At 43.9% G+C, this 12,518-nt stretch overlaps 1 protein-coding gene across 1 annotated transcript in view; it reads left to right on the plus strand.

Moving 5' to 3' along the window:
- Window positions 1-5,851: 5,851 nt before the first annotated feature.
- LOC124616134 (probable cytochrome P450 6a14) overlaps window positions 5,852-12,518 on the plus strand; it is an 84,757-nt gene continuing 78,090 nt past the window's right edge. The window contains exon 1 of the mRNA XM_047144408.1: window positions 5,852-5,941. The gene's annotated coding sequence lies outside the window, so the exon portion shown is untranslated. The remainder of the gene's footprint in view (window positions 5,942-12,518) is intronic.

Consider the following 12,518-nt stretch of genomic DNA (forward strand, 5'->3'; position numbering starts at 1 on the left):
ATCTACAGTCGGTTTTCGAAGATAATGCCAACTCTTCACATCAGGTTAGTACTGCGCTAAGGAGGAAGAAACGGGACCACTCATAACATCAAGAAATAAGGAGCTATTAAAGTCCAGAGTATTCCTTCCACACGTCGGCAACATTTTGTCAAAAGTAGGCAGGATCCTAAGCAAACATCAAATTAAAGTTATCTTCTGGCCACTGTTGAAGGTTAGTGCTCTTTTCGGTTCGGCAAAGGACGATCAGGGACTGCGGAAGGCCGATATTAACAAAATTCGTTGCGATTGTGTCAGACAATACACACAGTACACAAAAGGTGTGTTGAACATGAGCACTACACTCGCCGTTCGCACCCCAGTAAGTGGGTCATAGCTAATATTGTATTACCACAGGACACCCTATGGATTATTCTGCCACAAAAACCTTGTGGCCAGAGAGATCCTTTTGGGAATCAGAAAATAAAGAATCAGCGGAAATATGGCAAGTGCAAGATCTTATTAATCGTGACGTCGGATTTCAACTGGACAACACCTGGGACACGACGATCTCTTTAATTTGTTCATAGAGAAAACGTTTTATTCATAATGATACGGCTGGCAGCGTCTGACCTTTGTTTCTATAGCCGCGGGCGCGTGTTCCGACAGAGTGTGGACACACAGTTTCACCTTTATGCAGGCGCCTTGCACCACAGATGGAACAGTATTTGCAGAGGGCGCGGATTTCGAAAGAGGACGCTCCTGTGACAGCCGCCGATGTGCATGCGTTTTCGTGCCAATTTTTGCTATAAAGCCGACACCCTAATCTAGCAGTCTCAAATCCTTGAACGCCGTGCACTCCACCTCGCCTCCCATATGCGCGTCCCATCCCCCACACAGATCCTCTACGACCTCATCCCTTTCCCACATCTTCTCCATTTCCTTGAACACATCCACACCCTGTCAATCATTTGCAGACTCGACCCCCCTCCCCCCCCCCCACTCCCTAATGTCTTCTATCCTCTCTGCTGCAGATCTTTGCCGCGCCTTTACCGTTGTTGTCCCGCCCTCTCTCCATCTCCACACCCTCCACCTCCTTTCCCAACGCAACTTCCAGCAGCTACCTCTCCCGGATGATGAACTTCGCCCTGATACCTATCCCTCCTACCACCTTTCCACCTCTCTCTCCTCAAGGCACCCTCTCCCCTCATCTTCCCTTCCCCTGAGCGGTTTCTTCCTCCCCCCTCTGTCCCCTCCCTTTCCAGTGCACCCCTTCTTTGTCTCTGTGCTCTCTCCTGACTTGCCTTCCCTCTCCATCTGTCACCCTGCCCGTCCCTTTCCACTTGGTGCGACCCCTGACCTCCCTATCTTTTCATCCCACCCTATCCAGCCCCCCTCCCCTCTGCCCCTTCCACTTGTAATGCCACAACGAAGCATAGCCAAGGCGCAGCAGTTGAATAAGTGAACGCTTATGCCATTTGTTGGATAGTTGCGCAAACAAAAGCACAGTTGCTTCCTCCTGGCGGCAGTTAAATGAAATAGCGCTACGAGTAAGACAGTATCTGAATAGTGCTGCGCTCGGACGACAAAATAAAGAAGAGTTAAACTAGGATAATATTATCATGTATAGTAAAGATATTAATTTAATATTAGTTTTATATATATATATATATATATATATATATATATATATATATAAAATGACTGTAATTGAATATGGTAATGTTATGGTATGTCCATTTGTAAATAGAGAACTTGCATAGTGTAAATTAATGTTTAAATGTGAGGGAAATCCCTGAGAACGCGGAAAATGCAGGTTGGCGCGTGAATTTGGTAGTAGAGAGAGATGTGTTCTGGAACTGTTCAGATGCAGAACAGAGATTACGCGCCGCGAAAGTGACGGTTTTAGTACGGTACGGTAACGCTGCTTATAGACAGTTAAAAGTGAGCGTACAACAAACACGAACTGGATTTATGGTGTGTCAGCAAGTCAAATGGACAATAAGGCTTGTAGGATGCAACATTTCGACAGAAACGGCTTGTGAGCGGTAAAGTTGCTGTTCCCGCTCAAAAAGCACATGGCACGCCTTGTGGAAGTCTGCGTAATTTACGACGGACTGCAGCGACCAGCAGCAAGGTATGAAGTGACCAGTGTCTGCAGTTAACGTTGCAATGTGATCTTACTACCATATGAGATCCATTGATGAGCTCACGCCAGCACAAGCAACGAACTAGTAGTTATCGTACGACAGTGTTTTTATGAACAGTGCATTTTATACCGCCGCCATAACAAGTACATTTATCCGTAGCGAACCAGTTTACGTATTTATGAAGTCAAGTTCTCTACAGTGTAAAGTCTGAGTGAAATAATAAGTTTGTGATTCAAAGTGCATTCCATGAGTGTCATCAATTATTTACAGAAAATAGTTCATTATTATCGCAAATCCATCACTGTGTGTGCAGCAATACCAGTAAAAAGGCTATATTACGTGAGTATCGGCGTATTAATGCAACAAGAGGATATAATCGGAGTTAACGCCGAAAATTTCCAAGAAACGCCGGATTATACAACTGACAGAAGCCGCCAGGTACTGTGCCACATTGATTACAGTTCAACTCGATGTGGTGGCTTTTCAGTACATTATCAACGTAAAAACTCATTCAGTTTCATTAGAACAAAATGATTCTAAAGCAATGTTTTTAACTAACCATCAGTCCTATAGTGTTCATTGATTATTCAATTAAAGAATTTATTGCCACCACAGTACTCATTGTACCTTCAGTACAATGCAAATTCAGTAACATTAAAATCATTACTGACAGTTGGTGTAGATCAATCTAACTTACAGCAAGTTCAAGTGTTTATCATATGTGTGTGTATATTGTGTCACGTAAATGTTGTTCGCCTGCTAGGCGTGATTAACGTACACCAGTTAGTGCATTCTGTTCAGTCACTTCAAAGAGATTATTTTTGTTAATGAAAATCAGAATTCATTTAACATTCGATTTCTTGTACGCCATCGCCAATATTTATTCAGTAATTCCGTGTAGTAGTCTGAACTACATAGCAAAGCTATTCAGGCTTATTACACGCGATAGCCGCTTTCCAGACGCCCGATGCCGCATGGTCTAAAAGTATTACAGTACATTCGGATAGTGGCATCGCACACTGCCCTCTTTCTCCCTGCTGTCAGGTCTCCCCTCTCTCGGCAAGTTCCTCCCAGCAGTTTTTATTCTTCGTCGGGTGGCCCCATCTCATGCAGTGGCTTCAAAGTGAGTTCGTTTTGGGATGTTTTAATACTGTGGCCACCTTTTAACTTGTACATGTGGCTTCGGTGTATCTTCCGTACTCCACGACTCGCCACCTATGTTTTTTAACTTTTTTCAACTGTTCACAATGAACGTCTTCGTGTAAGTGTATATTTTAACCCCCACTGTCTCCCCTTATTATGTTCTTACGTTCAAAAATGGTTCAAATGGCTCTGAGCACTATGGGACTTAACATCTATGGTCGTCAGTCCCCTAGAACTTAGAACTACTTAAACCTAACTAACCTAAGGACAGCACACAACACCCAGTCATCACGAGGCAGAGAAAATCCCTGACCCCGCCGGGAATCGAACCCGGGAACCCGGGCGTGGGAAGCGAGAACGCTACCGCACGACCACGAGCTGCGGACATGTTCTTATGTCCCCCTTTTTATCTCTTTTTGTATGTATCATCTTTTAACTAAATGTATCACCCGGGTGAAGAACGGCGATTTGTGACAGTGCCAGTTTCTCCCCTGCCCATATGGGGCAAGGGAATGAAGTGATAATGAAAGGGGGGGGGGGGGGGGGGGAACTAGCAGGGCCGCGCGGGATTAGCCGAGCACTCTAAGGCGCTGCAGTTATGGACTGTGGGGCTGGTCCCGGCGGAGGCTCGAGTCCTCCCTCGGGCATGGGTGTGCGTGTTTGTGCTTAGGATAATTTAGGTTAAGTAGTGTGTAAGCTTAGGGAGAAAGACGAAGGTAATGAGAAGTAGTAGAAATGAGAACAGCGAGAAACTTAACATCAGGATTGATGGTCACGAAGTCAATGAAGTTAAGGAACTCTGCTACCTAGCCAGTAAAATAACCAATGACGGACGGAGCAAGGAGGACATCAAAAGCAGACTCGCTATGGCAAAAAAGGCATTTCTGGCCAAGAGAAGTCTACTAATATCAAATACCGGCCTTAATTTGAGGAAGAAATTTCTGAGGATGTACGTCTGGGGTACAGCATTGTATGGTAGTGAAACATGGACTGTGGGAAAACCAGAACAGAAGAGAATCGAAGCATTTGAGATGTGGTGCTATAGATGAATGTTGAAAATTAGATGGACTGATAAGGTAAGGAATGAGGAGGTTCTACGCAGAATGGGAGAGGAAAGGAATATGTGGAAAACACTGATAAGGAGAAGGGACAGGATGATAGGACATCTGGTAAGACATGAGGGAATGACTTCCATGGTGCTAGAGGGAGCTGTAGAGGGCAAAAACTGTAGAGGAAGACAGAGAGTGGAATACGTCAAGCAAATAATTGAGGACGTAGGTTGCCGGCCGCGGTGGTCTCGCGGTTCTAGGCGCGCAGTTCGGAACCGCGCGACTGCTACGGTCGCAGGTTCGAATCCTGCCTCGGGCATGGATGTGTGTGATGTCCTTAGGTTAGTTAGGTTTAAGTAGTTCTAAGTTCTAGGGGACTGATGACCACAGCTGTTAAGTCCCATAGTGCTCAGAGCCATTTGAACCATTTGACGTAGGTTGCAAGTGCTACTCTGAGATGAAGAGGTTAGCACAGGAAAGGAATTCGTGGCGGGCCGCATCAAACCAGTCAGTAGACTGATGACAAAAAAAAAGCTTAGGGACTGATGACCTTAGCATTTAAGTCCCATAAGATTAAAAAAAACTAGCAGTCTTCAGTGGCGGACACTCACCTAAAGATGGCTGGACGGTTGCCAGCGGAACAAGAGGTCAACCTGATCCGACTGAAATACCAAAACTTTGGACGGATCCCCGCTGATGGCGCGCGTGATCGACATTAAACAGACATGCCACTCTTGCTGAGCCTGCTCTCTCAATGACGCGTCCGCAGTGCATTTGTAAATTGTGCCAACAAAGCATAGCCGTGTGAAAATCGGTGCTCTATGTCGTTGTCAGACAATTCATTAACAAAAATCTGTCTAAATCCATTCATTTTCAAATAATTTTTAAAGTAGTTATAGAGCGTTAGAATCGCTACTTGAAGGTCAGTTGCTCTTTTGCTAACAGATTTCATTGGACACCGCTCAGTCGATTGGGCGATGGTCGCACACGTTTCCTCTCGTCTTTTCTCACGTTGCTACACGGCCTGTCCCTGATACTGTCTGAAACAAAAGCAAGTTTCTCCGAATGAAGCAGGGTTTCTTTACGAGGGGCAGCGTTCCCAAAACAAATTCTGTCATTTCTTATCCTGCCTCTGGACTTTCATGCATCCACATACACAACACTAATTGTTCCTCAAACGTCCAACTGTGTACCCTTACATCAGCCATGGCTTCTCATCTGAAATAACACTGAGAACAATACTTCAATACTGAGAACAAAATTCAATACTGAGAACAAAATTTTTAGTCAGCTTCAAAGTAGGAACACCAATAAGACGTCTACTCATTTTCCCAATTGTGCAAAGCCAAGAGTGATAACGGCGATTTCTCGCACGTAGTGTAGATGTTGCCTCTGTCTCAAGTAGTCGGTACGTTCGTAGTCATTGTCGGTACCTAAGAAGCTGCTTCCTGTTTCCTGTGGAGTCATGCGGCCTTATCGCGTTATCAGGCGCACCTGTCTCTGCGCCGTTCTTATATACAATCTCCGTCGCTCGCAAGGAGCACAGTCCACGAAGATATTTGCAAAGTGAAGTCGCGCCCTTGCCGTGCCGAAAGTCAAAAACCTGTAGACCTGGGCTGATAGGTAAGTGCCTAAAAAATAACCTAATACCTATATAAAACATTGCGCGTCCACTCGCATTTCTTCGTCATCGGACGCGTTCTTATTCGAGTGTAGTCTACAAAAAATAACTAAAGAACATCTCACGCCTTTTACTTGGGCGTCGTACAGTATTATTGAGAATCACTGTTGTGTAATACTAAATGTTTCACTTTTTTGTGTTTTGACGTCCCATGGACAGCGATGAAGTCGAAGATGAAGCACAAACTCTGTCAGGAAACGACTAAGTAATCGAACTTTTTCAAGTAATCTTCAGAATTAGAGACGGAGGCTAGATCCTTGACTATAGCACCGTATCACGCGCTCAGAAGGGCCTCCTTGATTCCCAGTGTGACGCAAAGATCCACCTTATCGCTACCAGATAACAGCAATTAGTTCTTTGTATGATAGAAAACAGAGATAGTATGGCTTCGCGTCTAAATACTCTCATATCAGGGAGTCCAAACGAAACGTATAAAGCGAAAAATCAATAATCGCAAAATATGGGGAGCAGTAAGAAGCTGTTTTCAAAGTCTGTACGGAAAACGTGGAACTTTTTTGTAATCAGTTTAAGTTACAGTCAGTATAATCACATATCCGAAGTGTGACGGAGAAGCGGTCTCACCAGTCGATGGAAAGGAAACTACTCTGACAGTAGTTTCAATGAGGTATAAAAAATTTCCACGTTTTTCTGTACATTCTTTGAAAACTGCATCTCCCCACATTTTGCCATTATTGATTTTTTTTCTCTTTTTTATTAGTTTGTTTGTGTAATGGCGTAGTACGAACACCAAACCCGCTGCGATTACATATGTTCCGCGAGGGCCATCAGCCCTCTTAGTAGCAGCCAGAAGGGGCGCGAGACATTCTACAGCACTAAGCAAGATTTCAGCGCTCTTTCCCGTCACGTGACAGCAATCAGCTGTTTTCAACTTGCTCGGTGAAGTCCACTGACCCCTGGGTACTTGCACTTCAAGTACGCTTATCCGGACTTTTTCTTGTTTTTCTGTAAGAAAACCATTCCCAAAATTTATAGACGTACACTATCTGATTTAAGGTATCCGGACACCCTACATAATACGCGACTGACCACTAGATGTCACAAGAGGTGCACTCGCTAGTATAAAAGTAGGCGGGTAGTATCCTACCGTCCCTCGTCTAAATTCTACAAGTCCTTTGAAATCCTGGAAAGATATGCTTTCCGCATCCGCCTACCTTCTACAATTCGCAATCCTGTACCAATTCACCCATTTCCCACATCTTCTTCTCTTCCTGGAGCACATTCCGACCCGATGCATAATTCGCAAAACCTGGTCCCAGCACCCAGTTTCCCACCGACTAACCAACAATCCTGGTACCTTGCTGCGCCACTACATCCATATTCCACCTTCCATGCACCTCCTTCCCTCATCCATCCTCTCTCGCCAGAATTTTAAGCACGTCCTACTCCCAAACGATGAAATCCGTCTCGACATATACCCCTCTTTCCAACCCTCCACCTCACGCCATCCTCCAATTTTCTCCTTCCCCTTCATCCACCTTGCTGACTTCTAGTCGCTGTCTGCGGCTCTACAGGGTCTCATATTCATCACTGCACCTTCATCATGACAATTTTTTAGTGTGTCACCTAGCATCAGCATTACACCATTGGATCATTCACGTTCAAGAGTGACTATATTAACTGTGTTATAAAATAGTTAGGTGAGTTATAAAAACCATCAGTGTTTTCATCTATGTGTATTTTACAAATCCTCGTTTATTGTCACTTGTTTTTATGTAAAAATCGTCACTTTTAAGCATTTTTTACAAAATCATCTGCAATTGTCATCTTTTATATGTTTCAAGTATTTTTGAATACCGTTTTTGTAGCCTTTGGCTGAAGAGCGGCTTTTGTCCGCTGTCAGCCCTCCCCCGTTGTGCAGAATTGAAATAACAATAAAAGAAAAAAACAATAGAAAAAAATCAGCAGAGAAGCCATAATAGCGGAATGGATTGGTCATGAGAGCTCGAGATTTCGAACGAACACTGCTCTTTCGATGTCTTATCAGTAACAAACTCTATCAGACAGATTTCAAACTTTCTAAATCTGCCCAAGTCGAGTGTTGGTGACTGTGAAATGGAAATGCGAAGGAACATCCTCAGCTAAACCAAGACAAGGGAGACCGTAAATACGGACAAACAGGACCGGCGAACACTGCAGAGCTTCGTTGCGAAAAATCTCATAGAATCAGCGAAAGGAATCACTCTTCAGTTCAAGACTGCGACCAGTCGTTCAGATAGCACAATGAATCTGGGTAGTGAGTTAAAAAGAATGGGGTACAATGACCCAGCAGCTTCTCATAAGCCACACGTTTCGATAGTCAGTGTTAAGTGACCGTGGAGGTGTAATAAAGAGTGACGTCAGTGAATGGTGGATGACTGGAAACAATTGACTTGGAGTGATGAATCACACTATATCCTGTGACAATCCGATGGAAGGGTTTGGGTTTTCTGTATACCTGGAGACCATTACTTGCCACCGTGTGAAGTACGGGTGAGGTGGTGTTACGGTATGGGTATCTTTTTTGTCATTAGGGTGTGGTCCACTCATTGCGCTTAAGAAAATGCTAAATGAGAAAGGATATGAAGAACTTTACAGCATTGTGTACAGCTTACAGGAGAGGAACAGTTCGAAGACGGTGACTGTATCAGCATGGCAATGCACCCTGTCATAAAGCAGAATTACTGAGGTAGTGGTTTGTGGACAACAACATTCGTGAAATTGACTGGCATGCCGAGAAACCCGATCTGAATCCAATGGAACACCTTTGGGATGAGTTAGAAAGTCGACTTTACTGCAGAACGCAGCGTCCAACATAGCCACCTTCTCCGATTTCGGCTTCTGATACTCTATGATTAGCTGAGGCGCATGTCGGACAACTGGTAATGAGCGAGGTAAAGCAGTGGTAAGACACTGGTCTTCAAATTCCCTTCCGGTCGTCCAGATTTGCGATTGGCGTGGTTTCCCTAATCTTTTCGAAAAGCACAAGGCCGATTTCCTTTCAAGTCCGAGTTTCCGTTCCGTCTCTAATGACCTCACTGTCGACGGGACGTTAACGCCAATCTTTGATGATTGATTTGCAAAGCACACTTCAGAACTGGTCGGCTCCATTATGTCTGTTCTAGCGATAGGTTGCGTCCCTGACGTTTAAGTTCGCACCAATACAAATAAAAGATGATCTGGGTACACGCAAATCCTGCCGCATCCCTCAAATGGACTGTAAAATCTTATGGTTTCCTACAGCCACACTCCGTATGAGTTCACTCCGTTCTCTCCGCTGGCTCATTCTGAGAGAAAACAGGGTGTGATGTTGACATAGTGTACTTACAGCTGAACAAGGCGAATATCGTAATACATAACAGCTCTTCTATTTCGTGAACGGTTCAAAGTAATCCCCACAAGGTTTTCGGCCAATGGTTCTACGCACACAGGCACGTAATATGTTGTGTGTACACTCTTGAAACTTGTATCAAACAGACATACTTACGGAAGTATGATTTTTAAAGTGGAACTATCTTTTTAAAGGCTTTTTGAAAGCTTTTGAATCCTGAGTTACTAACGAGCATCAAAAATTATTCAGGGATTAGTGAACACAGGGTTGTCGTAGTGAGATTGAATATTGTAATCCACAAATACCCGAAAAATAAGCGAAAAGTATACCTATTCAAAAAAGCAGATAAAAATTCACTTGACTCCTTCCTGAGAGACAATCTTCACTCATTCCAAATTAATAATATGAGTGCAGATGAGATGTGGCTTAAATTCAAAGAAATAGTATCGGCAGCAGTAGAGAGATTATACCAAATAAATTAACAAACGACGGAGCTGATCCTCCTTGGAACGCAAAACGGGTCAGAACACTGTTGCAGATACAACGAAACAAACACGCCAAATTTAAACACACGCAAAATCCCCAAGATTGGCGATCTTTTACAGAAGCACGAAATTTAGCGCGGACTTCAGTGCGAGATGCCTGTAACAGTTTCCACAACGAAACTTTATGTCTCGAAACCTGGCAGAAAATCCAAAGAGATTCTGGTCGTATGTGAAGTACGTTAGCGACAAGAAACAATCAATGCCTTCTCTGCGCGATAGCAATGGAGATACAATCGAAGACAAAGCTGCCAAAGCAGAGTTACTAAACACAGCCTTCCGAAATGCCTTCACGAAAGAAGACCATGTAAATATTCCAGAATTCGAATCGAGAACAGCTGCCAACATGAGTAACGTAGAAGTAAATATCCTCGCATTAGTGAAGCAACTTAAATAACTTAATAGAAGCAAGTCTTCTGGTCCAGACTGTATACCAATTAGTTTCCTTTCGGAGTATGCTGATGCATTAGCTCCATACTTAACAATCATATACAACCGTTCGCTACACGAAAGATCCGTACCCAAAGGCTAGAAAGTTGCACAGGTCACACCAATATTCAAGAAAGGTATAATCCACTAAATATCGTTAACGTCGATATGTAGCAGGATTTTAGAACATACATTGTGTTCGAACATTATGAATTACCTCGAAGAAAACTGTCTATTGAAACACAGTCAACAGGGGTTTAGAAAACATAGTTCCTGTGAAACACAACTGGCTCTTTATTCACATGAGGTGTTGAGTGCTATTGACAAGGGATTTCAGATCCGTTCCGTATTTCTGGATTTCCAGAGGGCTTTTAACACTGTACCACACAAGCGGCTCTTAGTGAAATTGCGTGCTTATGCAATATCGTCTCACTTATGTGACTGGTTTTGTGATTTACTGTCAGAGAGGTCACAGTTTGAAGTAGTTGACGGAAAGTCATCGAGTAAAACAGAAGTGATTGCTGGCGTTGCCCAAGGTAGTGCTACAGGCCCTATGGTGTTTCTTGTCTATATAAATGATTTGGGAGACAATCTAAGCAGCCGTCTATGGTTGTTTGCAGATGGCGCTGTCGTTTATCGACTAATAAAGTCATCAAAAGATCAAAACAAACTGCAAAACAATTTAGAAAAAATATCTGAATGGTGCGAAAAGTGGCAGTTGACCCTAAATAACGAAAAGTGTGAGGTCATCCACATGAGTGCTAAAAGGTACTCGATAAACTTAGGTTACACTATAAATCAGTCTAATCTAAAAGCCGTAAACTCAACTAAATACCTAGGTATTACAATTGGAAGGAACACACAGAAAATGTTGTGGGGAAGGCTAACCAAAAACTCCGTTTTATTGGCAGGACACTTATAAAATGTAACAGATCTACCAAAGAGACTGCCTACACTACGCTTGTCCGTCCTCTTTTAGAATACTGCTGCGCGGTGTGGGATACTTACCAGATAGGACTGGGAGATAGTCACATAAATGATACAGGATTTGGGCTGGACATCGTTAAAAGAAATGCGTTTTTCGTTGCGACGGAATCTTCTCACGAAATTCCAGTCACCAACTTCCTCCACCGAATGCGAAAATACGAGTATTTTGTTAACACCGACCTTCATAGGGAGGAACGATCACCACTATAAAAAAAAGGAAATCAGAGCTCGTACGGAAAGATATAGGAGTTCATTGTTTCCGCGCGCTATACGAGATTGGAAAAATAGATAATTGTGGAGGTTGTTCGATGAACCATCACTTAAATGTGATTTGCAGAGTATCCATACAGATGTAGATGTAGTACAGTGATGCAAAGCTTCTTAATGCTGAAGTCGAAACTTTTAGCAAAAATACCCGATAAATGGCCAACTGGAGTGGCCGAGCGGTTCTAGGCGCTACAGTCTGAAACCGCGCGACCGCTACGGTCGCAAGTTCGAATCCTGCCTCGGGCAAGGATGTGAGTGATGTCCTTAGGTTAGTTAGGTTTAAATAGTTCTAAGTTCTAGGGGACTGATGACCTCAGCTGTTAAGTCCCATAGTGCTCAGAGCTATTTTGAACCCGATAAATGTTGACAAACAAGGAGCCTGAATCAGACATTCCGTTGTAAACATCGTGAAGTGCGGCTCTCGTGCCATTCGCTAGCGGTGTATCAAGCCTTTAGGCTGTTTACTTGTTTTCAAATGGCTCTGAGCACTAAGGGACTTAACTTCTGAGGCCATCAGTCCCCTAGAACTTAGAACTACTTAAACGTAACTAACCTACGGACATCACACACATCCATGCCCGAAGCAGGATTCTAACCTGCAACCGTAGCGGTCGCGCGGTTCCAGACTGTAGCGCCTAGAACCGCTCGGCCACCACGGCCGGCCACACTATGCATGCCACCGTGCTGTGCGTGACAAACGTTATCTTGCACCACTGCTAGACATTCCTTTACCGTTCCATGCGCAAATGCAGGTAGGGAAAGCGACTGTCTTATGACTCCGTGCGAGCTCTAATTACTCTTGTCTTGTCTTCGCGGTCATCACGAAAAAAACAAATGTACGTTGACGGCAGTAGAATCGTTCTGCAGTCAGCCGAAAATCCCGGTTCTCTATATTTTCTCGGTAGTGTTCCACAGAGAGGACATCGTCATCCCTGCAGGGATTCCCGTTCGAGCGCTGGAAGCATC

This window comes from Schistocerca americana, chromosome 5, assembly GCF_021461395.2.
Source record: "Schistocerca americana isolate TAMUIC-IGC-003095 chromosome 5, iqSchAmer2.1, whole genome shotgun sequence".
NCBI lineage: Eukaryota > Metazoa > Arthropoda > Insecta > Orthoptera > Acrididae > Schistocerca > Schistocerca americana.